This window comes from Ursus maritimus, unplaced genomic scaffold (assembly GCF_017311325.1).
Source record: "Ursus maritimus isolate PB19 unplaced genomic scaffold, ASM1731132v1 scaffold_4, whole genome shotgun sequence".
Classification (NCBI taxonomy): domain Eukaryota; kingdom Metazoa; phylum Chordata; class Mammalia; order Carnivora; family Ursidae; genus Ursus; species Ursus maritimus.
Window position 1 is genome coordinate 36,696,878 of NW_024426552.1, and position 13,162 is coordinate 36,710,039.

General features: G+C 34.7%; 1 protein-coding gene across 2 annotated transcripts in view; it reads left to right on the top strand.

Annotated features, from left to right (window-relative positions):
• The window catches only part of CADM2 (cell adhesion molecule 2), a 1,024,870-nt gene that overhangs the window by 910,886 nt on the left and 100,822 nt on the right, over positions 1–13,162 (top strand). The gene's annotated exons all lie outside the window — the stretch shown is intronic.

Sequence of the window (13,162 nt, forward strand, 5' to 3'; positions counted from 1 at the left end):
TCAGGCTTTAACTGAAGAAATCCACTGTTTTTGTCTTTTCTTGGTGGGCAAAGTGATCTCTAGAACAGAAATCCCCTGAACCATGTCTTCATTAAGTATCTGTGGAAGATTGGTCTTTTACTTTGTCATCTAGTGAAGTTTCTGGGAAGGTTTCCAGCTGTGATTTTTTTCCCCTTTTATTTCTAGTAAGATATTTCAACCTGAAAGGAAAGTGGGCTTAATCAGTCACTGTTTACATCATGAGATTGATAGGCGTTCTACACAGAGCTGAACTTAGTTCTCCCATGAAAATCTTTGAAAATATTGAAGCATCCTCAAAATATCCCCAAGTTTTAAACTTAAATGAGAAATCATTTTCTTAAGAAGGGAAATCACATCTACATTTCTAATGTACCCCCTGTGAAACATAATTCGTGAATGTGAGATGTTCCAACATTTTCAACTGTAAAGTGATTTCATTATTAGAATATATAGGTTCTAATATCATTTCAACTTTAAAATTTTACTTTTTGACATTCATGTTTATAAAAAACTAACTCATAAAAAATCTATTTTTTATGCAAAATTCAAGAGTAGATTACCCAATATGCATTACTCAAAGACCATTTGACAGCAATTTGATCTTTCTAATATAGTAACAGTCTAGGTTGAGCTGAAAGTCATTTTTTAAATTTTTTTTAAACTTCCAATTGATTTGCAATTTGTTTAAATTTTAATAGGAGGAATTTAATTGTTTTCCATGCAAAACTGTATGGGATAGCTTCTGTGCAAATCAAGTTAAATTACTAAAAAGGTATTCCTAATAATATTTTTTATTTAAGTATAGCTTTCTTATTATTACGTGAAGAATATTCTAAAAGAATATTAAGGGAGAAGCCTGAAATTTCAACTTCCTCAACTGTATGATATTATAATTTTAACACACTAAGTGAATTCACACTTTCTTTATCAAAGTTTTGATATTTTAAAACTGTTCTCTCTTCCAGTATTATTTTCTTTTCTTTTTTTTTTTTTTAATTTATTTATTCAACAGAGATAGAGACAGCCAGCGAGAGAGGGAACGCAAGCAGGGGGAGTGGGAGAGGAAGAAGCAGGCTCATAGCAGAGGAGCCTGATGTGGGGTTCGATCCCATAACGCCAGGATCACGCCCTGAGCCGAAGGCAGACGCTTAACCGCTGTGCCACCCAGGCGCCCCTCCAGTATTATTTTCTAAAGATGCAAACATACTGATTTAAAGAACATTCATAAATTCATCCATTATTTTTCTCCTATCTTTTAAGAAACATTTAAGGCATTTTAGACTTTGAAAGGAACAAACTTTTTCATAGTAGCTTTGCTACATATATTCTGTGCAATTCACTTTCCTAGTTCTTACTTTCTGATAAGCTTAAATTGCTTATAGAAAACATTTTTCAACTGCAGTATGCTGAGTGTGACAGTGCATTTCAGTCTTATAGCTTCAATAAGAGCTTTTGGCTACAAGTTCAGTACTCTTAACTAGAGAAAGAAGTGTAATAGACTCTAGTCACCTGTAGACATACTAAAATCCTAATTTCCTTAGTCCCGATTCTGTGTATGTCACAACAGAATTTCTTTCCTAACTTTTCCTTCCATCTCCACTCCTGTTGCTTTCACTTATTATTTCCCAAGTTAGTCTGTTCCTCCTCTCTCTATTTGCTTCTGCTTCTGTTGTCGTTTTGTTTGCTTTTTTCTTTTCTTCCTCCTCATAATCTCGGAGGTCAGCATTTGGGGACATAAAGGAATATGATCAGGATGAGGGCATAGCAAAGGAGTTTTGCTTTTACCTTTTCTTCATTGATCTGCCCCAAATTACATATCTGTACATTTGGAATATGTGTACAACATATACAATTAGAGGAGGATGGGAAATAGAATATTAGAATGCTTGGAAATAAATATACACCTGTTCAAATGGTATCCAATTACCTGTCAATTATCTACTCTTTGGTTCTATATCTACTTCCAATAGCAGAAACAGTGGGGTTTTTTGTTTTGTTTTGTTTTGTTCTAAAGATTTTATTTATTTATTTATTTGAGAGAGAGAGAGAAAGCAGGGGGAGAGGGAGAAGCAGGCTCTCCACAGCCCGACAACACGGAGCTCGATCTCAGGACCCTGGGATTATGACCTGAGTGGAAGGCAGCTGCTCAATCCACTGAGCCACCCAGGGATTGCAGAAATGGCATTTAATTTATGTGAATAATTAGTGTGTGAGGTGGAGGTAATTAGGTCTTTAGGTAGTCCATTTTCCTCAGCTCAACTGTGGTTGAATAGATGTGTCTTATTGTGGGTTTCTGTTTCAGCTACCTAGAAATAAGCTTGGATGTGTAATACTCCTCTGCACTGCAGCTGAATGAAAAGTACAGTAGCCTCTCATTTGTTTATTTCACTTAAGAATACAAAAGTTCCAGAAGTTTAGGAAATAGAAAATGTTACCTTTGTCAGAAGGATCCTGACTAATATCACTTTGGAAATAAAGGAAATAAGACTCCTTATTTTATGGAAAAGAAAACTAAAGCTGCTCAACAATGTTCACCAAATTTCCTATATTCATCCAGGTTTAATATGGATGATTCAGGATTTACACTCAGTTCAATCATTATCCCAAACGTATATTCTTTCAGCTATTTTCTGCTACTTCAGTTACTGAGTCTAAATTGTCACTTACATTAGCCTAAGCGACTTGAAAAACTGGGCTAATGTTTAGCACTGAAGATGAACCCTTGGAGCCTAACAGTGAAGAACTGGCTAGTCTCAAGAAATATTTTACTGTTGCCATTCTCTTTTATTGGACTTTTTTCTATATTTATGCGCTTTCTGGAAACTTACCAAATTCCTAACAAAATGACCATTTCTAGCAGGAGGTAATAATTGTATAAAAAAAATCCCTAATTAGTGTAATATCTTCTGGCGATTACCTTGTAAGCTCCATTAGGGTGAAAATGGTCATTCTATTCTGTCTTTATCCTTGTAGTTCCCAATGTTATATTCTGTATGCCACCATCTACGAATAAATGTTTCTCTTGTATACTCATTTGCAATTTCCTTTTTATCGTTTTCTTTCCTTGCAGATTGCCAGGCATTGATGTTAGAGAAATAACCAACTTCTTTGATTCCTTCCTGCCTTTAGACCACTGTTTCTCTTCTATTCTTCCTAATCATCTTAAAATCCACTCTTCAGCATTTTCAAAGTAACTATCATTTCTATTAAATGAAAGCATTAACCTCTTTAAAGACAGTGTAATTCCTAGCCTCTCTTTAGTTTTATTCTATCTCCAACAGTGCCAGATGAGGCAGACAGGACAAAAAAACAAGGGAAGACCGAAAAGAAATCATTGGATTTTCCCAGAAGGAAATCTTACTGATCATAAAGAAAACAGTCTCACTAGAGCAAAGAGAACAGAAGGCAAATTGAAATGGATTAATCAGGGAATTAGTAGGTGGTGGGGAAGTAAAGAAAATGGAAAGACCACCCATTTCAGAAAATGAATCATGAAAAGTAGAAAGGAATGAGAAAAGAAATGTGTGCCAAACAGAAGTTTAAAAAAATAATAGAGCTATTGTCTATATTTTAAGACAGGATCAAAGAAGCCTAAAGAATAGGAGTGAAAATGAAGTATGTGATATCACATATACCCAGGGGGCAGGTTCAAATTTCCTGTCTTACTCTGGTAATCACTGTCAAAGTTCTGCTCTATTACTTTGCAGCTATTACACCTGATTCCCCATTTTGTTATTTTGAAACCACAGTGAGAAGCAGCACCGTGGCTTAGCTTCTGATGGGCTATCCAAACACTTAATTCCTACCGTCTTTCCCATTTTGCCTGATCCTCCTTGAATGAGCAGGTGAAAATCAGAACTGGATAACAGATATGTGATTCCTTTTCCTCTCGTATCTTTAATCCATGATCAAATCTTCATTGTTTCTTAAAAAGTATTTGCCTGATACATAGCTTCCTGAAGAAATGAATTATTCACAGTTACTAGGCATATTGATAGTAGGCAAAATAACACCACTGCCTTTTGTATAAGTCATAAACTGATGGCATGGTTCAACTTGTCCTGAGACTCAGGCTCCTAACCTATCCTCCTGTATGCTAATGTTGTTTTCCTTGTTCTAAATGTGAGGGCCCCAGTGACTGTTTACGAACAATCATGCCTTATTTGCCTGCTTTGGACTGAAGCCTTTTGCTATTTTCCTATGGAACAGCTGCGTAACTTGGGCCAGGACCAAATTGTTCCACTTCACATTACTATAGAGGCATTGTATTCTTTCCTTAAAAGAGAGATTACTGTACATGTCTGTCTATTGTTTTAATTTGAGTTTAAAGTGAGGACAGAGCTAATGCCAACCACTTTTCTTTCAAGTCCCCAGAGTTTTTGCAACCTTCTTCTTTCTTTGGCTGAATTCCCAGACAGCTTTCAGGCAGCAGCATTCTCCTTTTATAAAAGTAGGGAAAGAAAAAAGCTGTTGCATTACATTAAAGTCATGACCTTAAAAGGTGTGGGGTTGCCCCCACATGCTAGAGTTAAAGAATCATCATTCCTTTTAATCAAATGTTTAGCACTTTGTAAATTTACTTCAGAAAAGCTATGGGACATTTTCAGTCAAATCAATGTGCATTTGGCATTTAATCTATAAAATACATTAATTATAGGTTTCGATAAACTTTTTTTCTGTGTATCCAGCATAATGTTTATGTTTTGCTTACTATTTCACCTTCTGGTAAGCACAGTTTCTTATGTCTTGGCGTAAATCTAGTATACGTAATTGCATAGCATATAACATGCCCTATTCTGTACAAGAAGAAAGATTTTAATCTTTAGGAAGACAGATCACATACCATATAACAACTAGTGAGGTGTTTTAGAGGAACAATTATGCATCCACTTTGAAAATGATCAAGAATTTAAGAAGAAATCTGATAAGAACATATTGATATATTTGATGCATTTTCCTATTAGCATAATAGATATTAAAAAATGAGATGCAAATTAAGGCTAAACAGTTTTATTATTTCAAGTCGTTTTCTCAGCCTATTATGACCTTTTTACAAAGCGTAGGTTATTTACTAATTGTCATACAATCTAATCACAGACAGAAGAAATGATAAAATAGGGGCGCCTGGGTAGCGCAGTCGTTAAAGCGTCTGCCTTCGGCTCAGGGCGTGATCCTGGCGTGCCGGGATCGAGTCCCACATCAGGCTCCTCTGCTGTGAGCCTGCTTCTTCCTCTACCACTCCCCCTGCTGTGTTCCCTCTCTCGCTGGCTGTCTCTCTCTGTCAAATAAATAAATAAAATCTTTAAAAAAAAAAAAAAAAAAAAGAAGAAGAAATGATAAAATAAACCAGGAGTTAAAGGAGGAGTTATCATCCATAATCAAATGTTTTAGGCCAAAACAGGACAAATGTGAATTTTGAAAAAACAGCACTGATCTACAATAATAGCAATTTCATATAATCTGACCTAGTGCATAATAGGTACTAGTTACACAATAGCTATTTCTCTCCTACCACGTATCTTAAAGAAAGTCATCTAGTTAATCATCAAGGTCTGTGTTTCTGTTCAGGTATAATTCCAACACTGTCATGCTCCGGGGTACTAAGAGTTGTGTGACACATTAGAAAGAAAAATACAAAACTAGGTTTGATTTATAAATCTGTGGATATCTGTGGCCTGAGTGGACTTGAGCAAGTCACTTAACCACCTGAAGTGTTTTATTTTTAATTAATAAACTACTTTTTTAGAGCAGTTGTCGGTTCATAGTGAAACTGAGTGGAAAGTACAGAGTTCCCAAATATCCCCATTACCACACATGCACAACACCCCCCGCTATGGACATCTCACAGAGCAGCGGTGCCTTTATTACAAACCATGAACCTACAGGGACCCATTGTTCTTACCATAAAGTCCATAGTTTACATTGGAGTTCACTCTTGTATACCAACTATTTTTTTTATTCTTTAAAAATAAAATAAAATCTAGTGAACAAACCATTTTAAAGATTAATGACAGTGTATATGAAATTTCTGCCTCCAAGTAATTTCATAGTAAATAATAACCATGAAGATGATGATAAATTACAATTTTGTCAAAGAGTTACATACAGCATATCTCACAAGTTTTAAACTTGGGAGTCTTAATTATATATTTAATACATATGCTAATATTGGACTGCTATGGCAATCCTGGAAACTGAGTTATCAACTCAGATTTCTTCCATGGCTCTGAAATTCAAGGTTCCAAGCAGAATGAACACAGAATGGTCTGTGACTTTCAAAAGCATGTTTGAACGGCAAAGATATCCATGCTAAAATCATGGCAAAACGGATTGAACAACATGGCTATTTTAGTTGAGGTTACACAGTAATAATGAGGTGCCAAAAGAGAGTCAGAGGCATGAACCCCTGTCAGGAGCAAAATATAATATAGTGAGAAATGGGAAACTGGAAGATACTGAGCCACAGGAGCAGCACTTCATAGTGTTAAGGTAGAAAAAGTTTTAGAATAATTGGAAAGGACCGGAGGGGTTAGAGAGTGAGTTCTGGTCCCACAAACATGGACCAGGCTATACTCTAGAGCAGTTCTGCTGGTATGAAAGAGACCACATGTTAGCAAGTTTTGACAGAAAGCCAAAGCAGGAAATTAAAAACCTTACACAACCAAAACCCAGCGAAAGGCTTGACTCATGGGTGGTTGACAATCCAGGGTCTGTGATGTGGAAGACCTCATTTTGATATAGTTTTCCAAATTCTTTTATGCTTATTGTCTTATTTAAACCAAACAAATATCTTGTTGGAAAAGGCTTACAGACTCATAATCATTTCTAGTTTGTAAATGAGGAAAATAAGTCTTGTGGAGGTTGCGTACCCTTTTCCAGTCACCCAGATGATAAGTGGTAGAATTGAGATTACAAACATGCTTTACAAAAATTTATGGGGCGTGCAGGTGGCTCAGTCAGTTAAGTGTCTGACTCTTGTTTTTGGCTCAGGTCATGATCTCAAGGTAGCGAAATTGAGCCCCTTCTCAGGCTCTGCACCAGTGCAGAGTCTGCTTGAGATTCTCTTTCTCCGTCTGCCCCTCTGCCCATTCTAAAAGCTAATAAATAAATCTTTGTAAAAAATTTTAGAAATAAAAAATAAAAGTAAAATTTTAACAACACTGATGGTTATGTTTTCTTATTTACCCAGCGTTTTCAGTTCTCCTATTTTATTGATTTTTCACAATAACCTGGTGAAGTTGGCAAGAATGAAAGAGTTCTGACAAACCACTAGGAGAGCCTATATTTCAATCAAATATGTAAAAAAAATGCAATTTATTTAACAATTACCACTTATGCAAGCCCAAACCTGTTAGCATATCTAAATATTATCTAAACAGTTTCTAAATATATCCAAATAATTTCTGACTAGATTTTATGATTAGGTGTGTAATAACTATTTTGTTGTTACACACGTACACACACACATATATATTCTTAAAGATTTTATTTATTCATTTGACGGGGGGGATGGGGAGCATAAGCAGGGGGAGCGGCAGGCAGAGAGAGAGAGAGAAGGCTCTCTCCCTGCTCTGCTGGGAGCCTGATATGGGCCTAGATCCCAGGACCCTGGGATCATGATCTGAGCCAAAGGCAGATGCTTAACCAACTGAGCCACCCAGATGCCCACATATATTTGTTTTTTAAAAGCAGATTATATTCTTAATTTTATGTATCTTTAAGATGATTAAGACTGTACATTTCACCTACAAGGCAATACCAATGCAAATGTAAAACCAATGCAATGAAATACAATGCCTTAGAAGGTGAGGGTATGGGCACGAAGTTAAAAGAAACACCCCTCAAAATTATGGGCTTTTTCTTTTTAAGTATTATGCTTAAGATATCACCAAAATAATTGGTGGAATAACATAATTGGTGGAATAAACAGAATGAGGGTGCTTACCATTTAGATACTATCAAAATGTTAGTCCTTGCTATAAAAAAGGTTACAGGACATTTAGATTGCTTTTTTGTTTTTTGTTTGTTTTTTGGGGTGTGTGTGTGTGTGTGTGTTTTTGCCTGTGTTCCGATATCTAGAAGATGCAAAATTGTCTTAATTAATTAATTAAAAGTTAAAAGCAATATACCCAGTTTCTTCTGCCATGTTTTTAAAGGTATAATATTGAGAAATTAGCTCTAAATTTTCGTAATTAAAAAATATATATATCCATGAGCTGTCCTTCCCATATGAATTTCTTTTCTGAGGCCCATATGGTCTTTTGCTTCCAACTCATGGCTTCAAAATTTAATCACACGTTGACTCTTTGGAAACACACAAGTGATTATCTTGGAAATGAGACCGAATATATTTGGTTTTGTTTTTGAAACAAGAAGCTGACTCTCGGTAATCTCCACTGCTGTTATTTAGGCTGGGCATCTGTGGTGTGTTGGGCACTCAATCATTTTCAATTAAATGTTCCTATGTCTTGCAAAAGTCCCATAAGAGCTTACAGAACCACGATTATAGATCCATAGAGGAAATGTACTTCTTGAACATTTCTAGGTAAGCAGTTTTCTTACAACAAAAAGCCAATTTTTTTGAGAGATTATGTAAATGTTCAGTGGGAAACTCTAACACAAAAATGTCTCAGTATGCTTAAGACACCATTGTGGAATGATGCTGTCTTATATGTTGATGAGATTTTTCAAGATGTGGACTTTTGAACACAGGGGTTTAAAAATCTGTGTTTTTTAAAATGTATTATGAGATTACATCCTGGCATTTTACTCTTTATTTAAAGATATATAAATATTGCATGCATGTTTATATAAAAACAAGTCATCAAAATGGTAATTGTAGGAAAATTGCAGAAACAAAAATCACTTAACATTAAAAAAATCTGAAATATTATACCTCATCCTAATTAAAGAAAATATTAACCCTTTGCTCAACAAGTGCCATTCAACAAGATTTGTCTTTTATCCTTGAAATTTTTTTCTGTGATATGTGTCATAATGTTAGAGCTAATATCCATCCCTCTGGTGGTCACCAGTCAGCTGAGAAGTAGATTATTCTGTGCCTGTGTTAAATATTTTGACTATGACTTATGTATAATATATGAAGGAAACAAAATGTGGAAACTAAAATTAATTCAGAATCACTATATATATATATATATATAAAAAAAAAACCTACTTTAGAGACTATAGGCCAAAGACTGTTAGAGTAACGAGGGCATTTTTGAGACAACAAATCCAAGAACACATAAAAATATCAGCCTTCTCCTTTTGAGGGAAATGTAGAATAATAAATATCTTTCTCCTTTGAAAAGAAAAAGTCATTCCATAAAAGATACTAAGAAGCAATCTATATGTACTTTTTATGAACCAAATTCAATACAAGAAATGTTCTTAATATGTAACAATAAGTTAAATTCTAAATTAATGCCAAATTGTCATAATCAAATAGAATTTCTATATGCTAATTAGTTCTCAGGTTTTCATTAAGTTTTGGTTTTATAAAATCTATCTTCTGTAAAAATAAGTGCTCACACACATATGTGATTTGTATGGCAAAACTCTTTTATTTATTTATCTAATTGAAGCATAGTTGACAGACATTATGTTATTTTAAGCTGTACAACATAGTGATTGGACATTTATATACATTATTAAATGCTCACCACAGAAAGTGTACTTACCATCTATCACCATACAAAGTTATTATGATATTATTGACTGTACTTCCTATACCATACTTTACATTCCATTACTGTTTTACTTTATAACTGGAAATTTGTTATCTCTTAATCCCCTTCACCTATTTTGCCATCCCCCCACACCTTTCCCCTCTGGCAACCACCAATTTGTTTTCTCTATTTATGAGTCTGTTTCTGTTTTGTTTGTTTTTTCTGGATTTTGGATTTCACATATAAGCAGAAACATACAATATTTGTCTTTTTCTGTCTTGTTTCACTTAGCATAATGCCCTCTGGGTCCATCCATGTTGTTGCAAATGGCAAGATTTCCTCCTTTTTATGGCTGAGTAATACTCAAGTGTGTGTATGTATGTATATCTTCTTTATCCAGTCATCATCTATTGATAGATGTTTAGGTTGTTTCATGTCTTGGCTATTGTAAACAATGCTGCAATTAATATAGGGGCACATATATCTTTTTGAATTAGTGTGTTGTTTGTTTGTTTGGTTTTTTCCCTTCAGGTAAATACCCAGAAGTGGAATTGCTGGGTCGTATTGTATTTCTATTTTTTATTTTTTGAGGAACTTCCATACTATTTTCCATAGTGCCTACACCAATTTACATTCCCATCAACAGTGCACGAGGGTTCCTTTTTCACCACATTACTGCCAACACTTGTTATTTCTTGTCTTTTTGATAAAAGTCACTGTAACAGGTGTGAAATGATACCTCACTGTGGTTTTGATCTGGATTTCCATGATGATTAGTGATTTGAACACTTTTTCATGTATTTATTGGCCATCTGGATGTCTTCTTTGGAGAAAATGTTTATTAGTTCCACTGCCCATTTTTAATGTTTGATTTGGTGTTGAATTTAAGAGTTCGTCATGTATTTTGGATATTAATCCATTATCAGATGTAACATTTGCAAATATCTTCTCCCATTTAGTAGGTTGCCTTTTTGTTTTAATGGCTTCCTTTGCTGTACACAGAAGCTTTTTAGTTTGAAGTAGACCCAATAGTTTATTTTTTGCTTTTGTTTCCCCATGCCTGAGGAGACAGATCATATATATCTAAAATACAGTGCTAAGACCAGTGTCCAAGAGTTTGCTACCTGTTTTCTTTTAGTTTTATGGCTTCAGGTCTTTCATTTAGGTAGATATTTAATCTATTTTGAGTTTATTTTTGTATGTGGTAGAAGAAAGTAATCCAGTTTCATTCTTTTGCATGTAGCTGTCCAGTTTTCCCAACACCACTTATTAAGAGACTACATTTTCCCTATTGGGTATTCTTGCTTCCTTTGTCATAGATTAACTGACCACGTAAGGGTTTATTTCTAGGCTTCTTATTCTGTTCCATTGATCTGTGTGTCTGTTTTTATGCCAGTACCATACTGTTTTATTATATTTTTGTAGGATAGTTTCAAATCTGAGAATGTGATGCCTCCAGTCTGTTCTTTGTCAAGATTGCTTTGGATAATTGTTTTTGTTTGTTTGTTTTTTGTGGTTCCACACAAATTTTAGGATTATTTATTCTAATTCTGTGAAAATTGCTATTGGTATTTTGATTAGGACTATAGTGAATCTGTAGATTACTTTGGGTAATATGGACATTTTAACAGTATTAGTTCTTTCAATCCATGAGCATGGACTATCTTTCCATTTATTTGTATCATCTTCAATTTCTTTTATCAGTGTCTTAAGGTTTTCACAGTATAGGTCTTTTACCTCTTTAGTTAAACTTATACTTAGGTTTCTTATTCTTTTTGATGCAATTATAAATGGGATTGTTTTCTTAATTCATATTTCTGTTAGTTCATTATTGGTGTATATAAATGCCACAGATTTATGCATAATAATTTTGTATCCTGCAACTTTACTGAATTCACTTATTAGTTCTAATAGTTTTTTGGTGGACTCTTTAGGGTTTTCTATATATAGTATCATGTCATCTGCTAAGTAAAACTAAGAAAATTCTTACTCCTCTGAAAGCCATATACTCAAACAATCTAAAGACATTGTCTTGCATTACACAGGTTTTTACAATGTGGAGTGTATATTGATTCACTTTTTCAGATATAACCTCAATTATACAGAAGCCCCTAAACTTCAAAGTTTGAAAAAATTTAAATGGGAAACAATGTCTCAAATTGTATAAAATATGAACATTTACATTGGTCTCTAATTGGAATTGGAAGAATCTGCCAGTAATTACTGATGGCTTTACAGCCCAACTCTTGCAAATTCAGAGTACCAGAAATATTTGGGATGCTTCAAGCAAACGAGAAAGAAGAGAGAATCAAAATAAAAATAGGAGAAAAGAACAGCAACCATTGTGACTTGTGACAAGCAGATGTCTCTGAAATGGTGTTCTGTGATGAACTTCATCACTAGCACTCAAGATTGCAAGTACAGGGATGAACACAGTGAGCAAGAGTCTTGTCTCACGGGATCCAGTAAGTATGAATCTCGCAGACAAAAGAGAGTGAGCAAAGCGATAGACTTTTATTAAGCAAGAATACAAAAAAAGCTCTCAGGATTGACAGGGATCCTGACCAGGTTGCCAATTAAAGCTTTTTATCTCTGGCCTTTTATTAGGACTTTACGAGGGAACTTGCCGGTGGTTAGGTCAGTGGTCTGGAACCATATATGACACGTATACATTGTATGTGAGTCTTTGTTTCTTGTGAGATCTGTGATCTGCGGATATGTAGATATGTAGGTTTGGTTAATCTTTATAGTTAACTTCTCCTTTGAGGCCTGATCATTTTTTGTGTGCGGATATTTTCTATTTTCTGTGGTTACAGTGTAATTATTAGAAAAACATTTTAGCCCTTAACAGTTGGGACGGGGGTTCTGATATTTCTTCCTTACCTCTATTTTTGTTCTGTTCCAGTGTCTATGTACCTGAAATTCCCTCAGAGCCTAGTTGGGGCCCCTATTCTTTCCCTACCTAAAGTCTCATCCTTTCCGTATTCAAAGTGACCATATAAAAGCAAGATTAAAAATATAATAGCTTTGCAGCACAAGGACAAAAAGACCTAAGGGCCATAGGAACTCTAACTGTGGGTCAGAGTTTTTCAAATGCTGGCTGTGGCTAATTAATGAGTCATAAGATCAATTAGCAAATTATTTTTAAAAGCCAAGAATAAAATAGAAAATAATAGAATTGGAAAGGAAAAGAATAGAGAAGTATAGAAGAAAAACTTAAGAAAATGTCACAGAGCACTACAAAGAGCAAGCTTTTATTTCCTGTATGGGTTTGTGCATTGTGTAGTGTTATAAAATGTGTTTTTCTATAGATCACACCTCAAAAGGTTTGAAAATCATTGCATTAATACCAACTGTGGTGACGCCGAAGTCTTAATCACTTCAGTCCCTCTAAAGCCATCAGTATGTAAAAATATATGTTCAGACTGAGGAGATCTGAGCTCCAAAAAATAGGCAAATGCTGCTAAGAA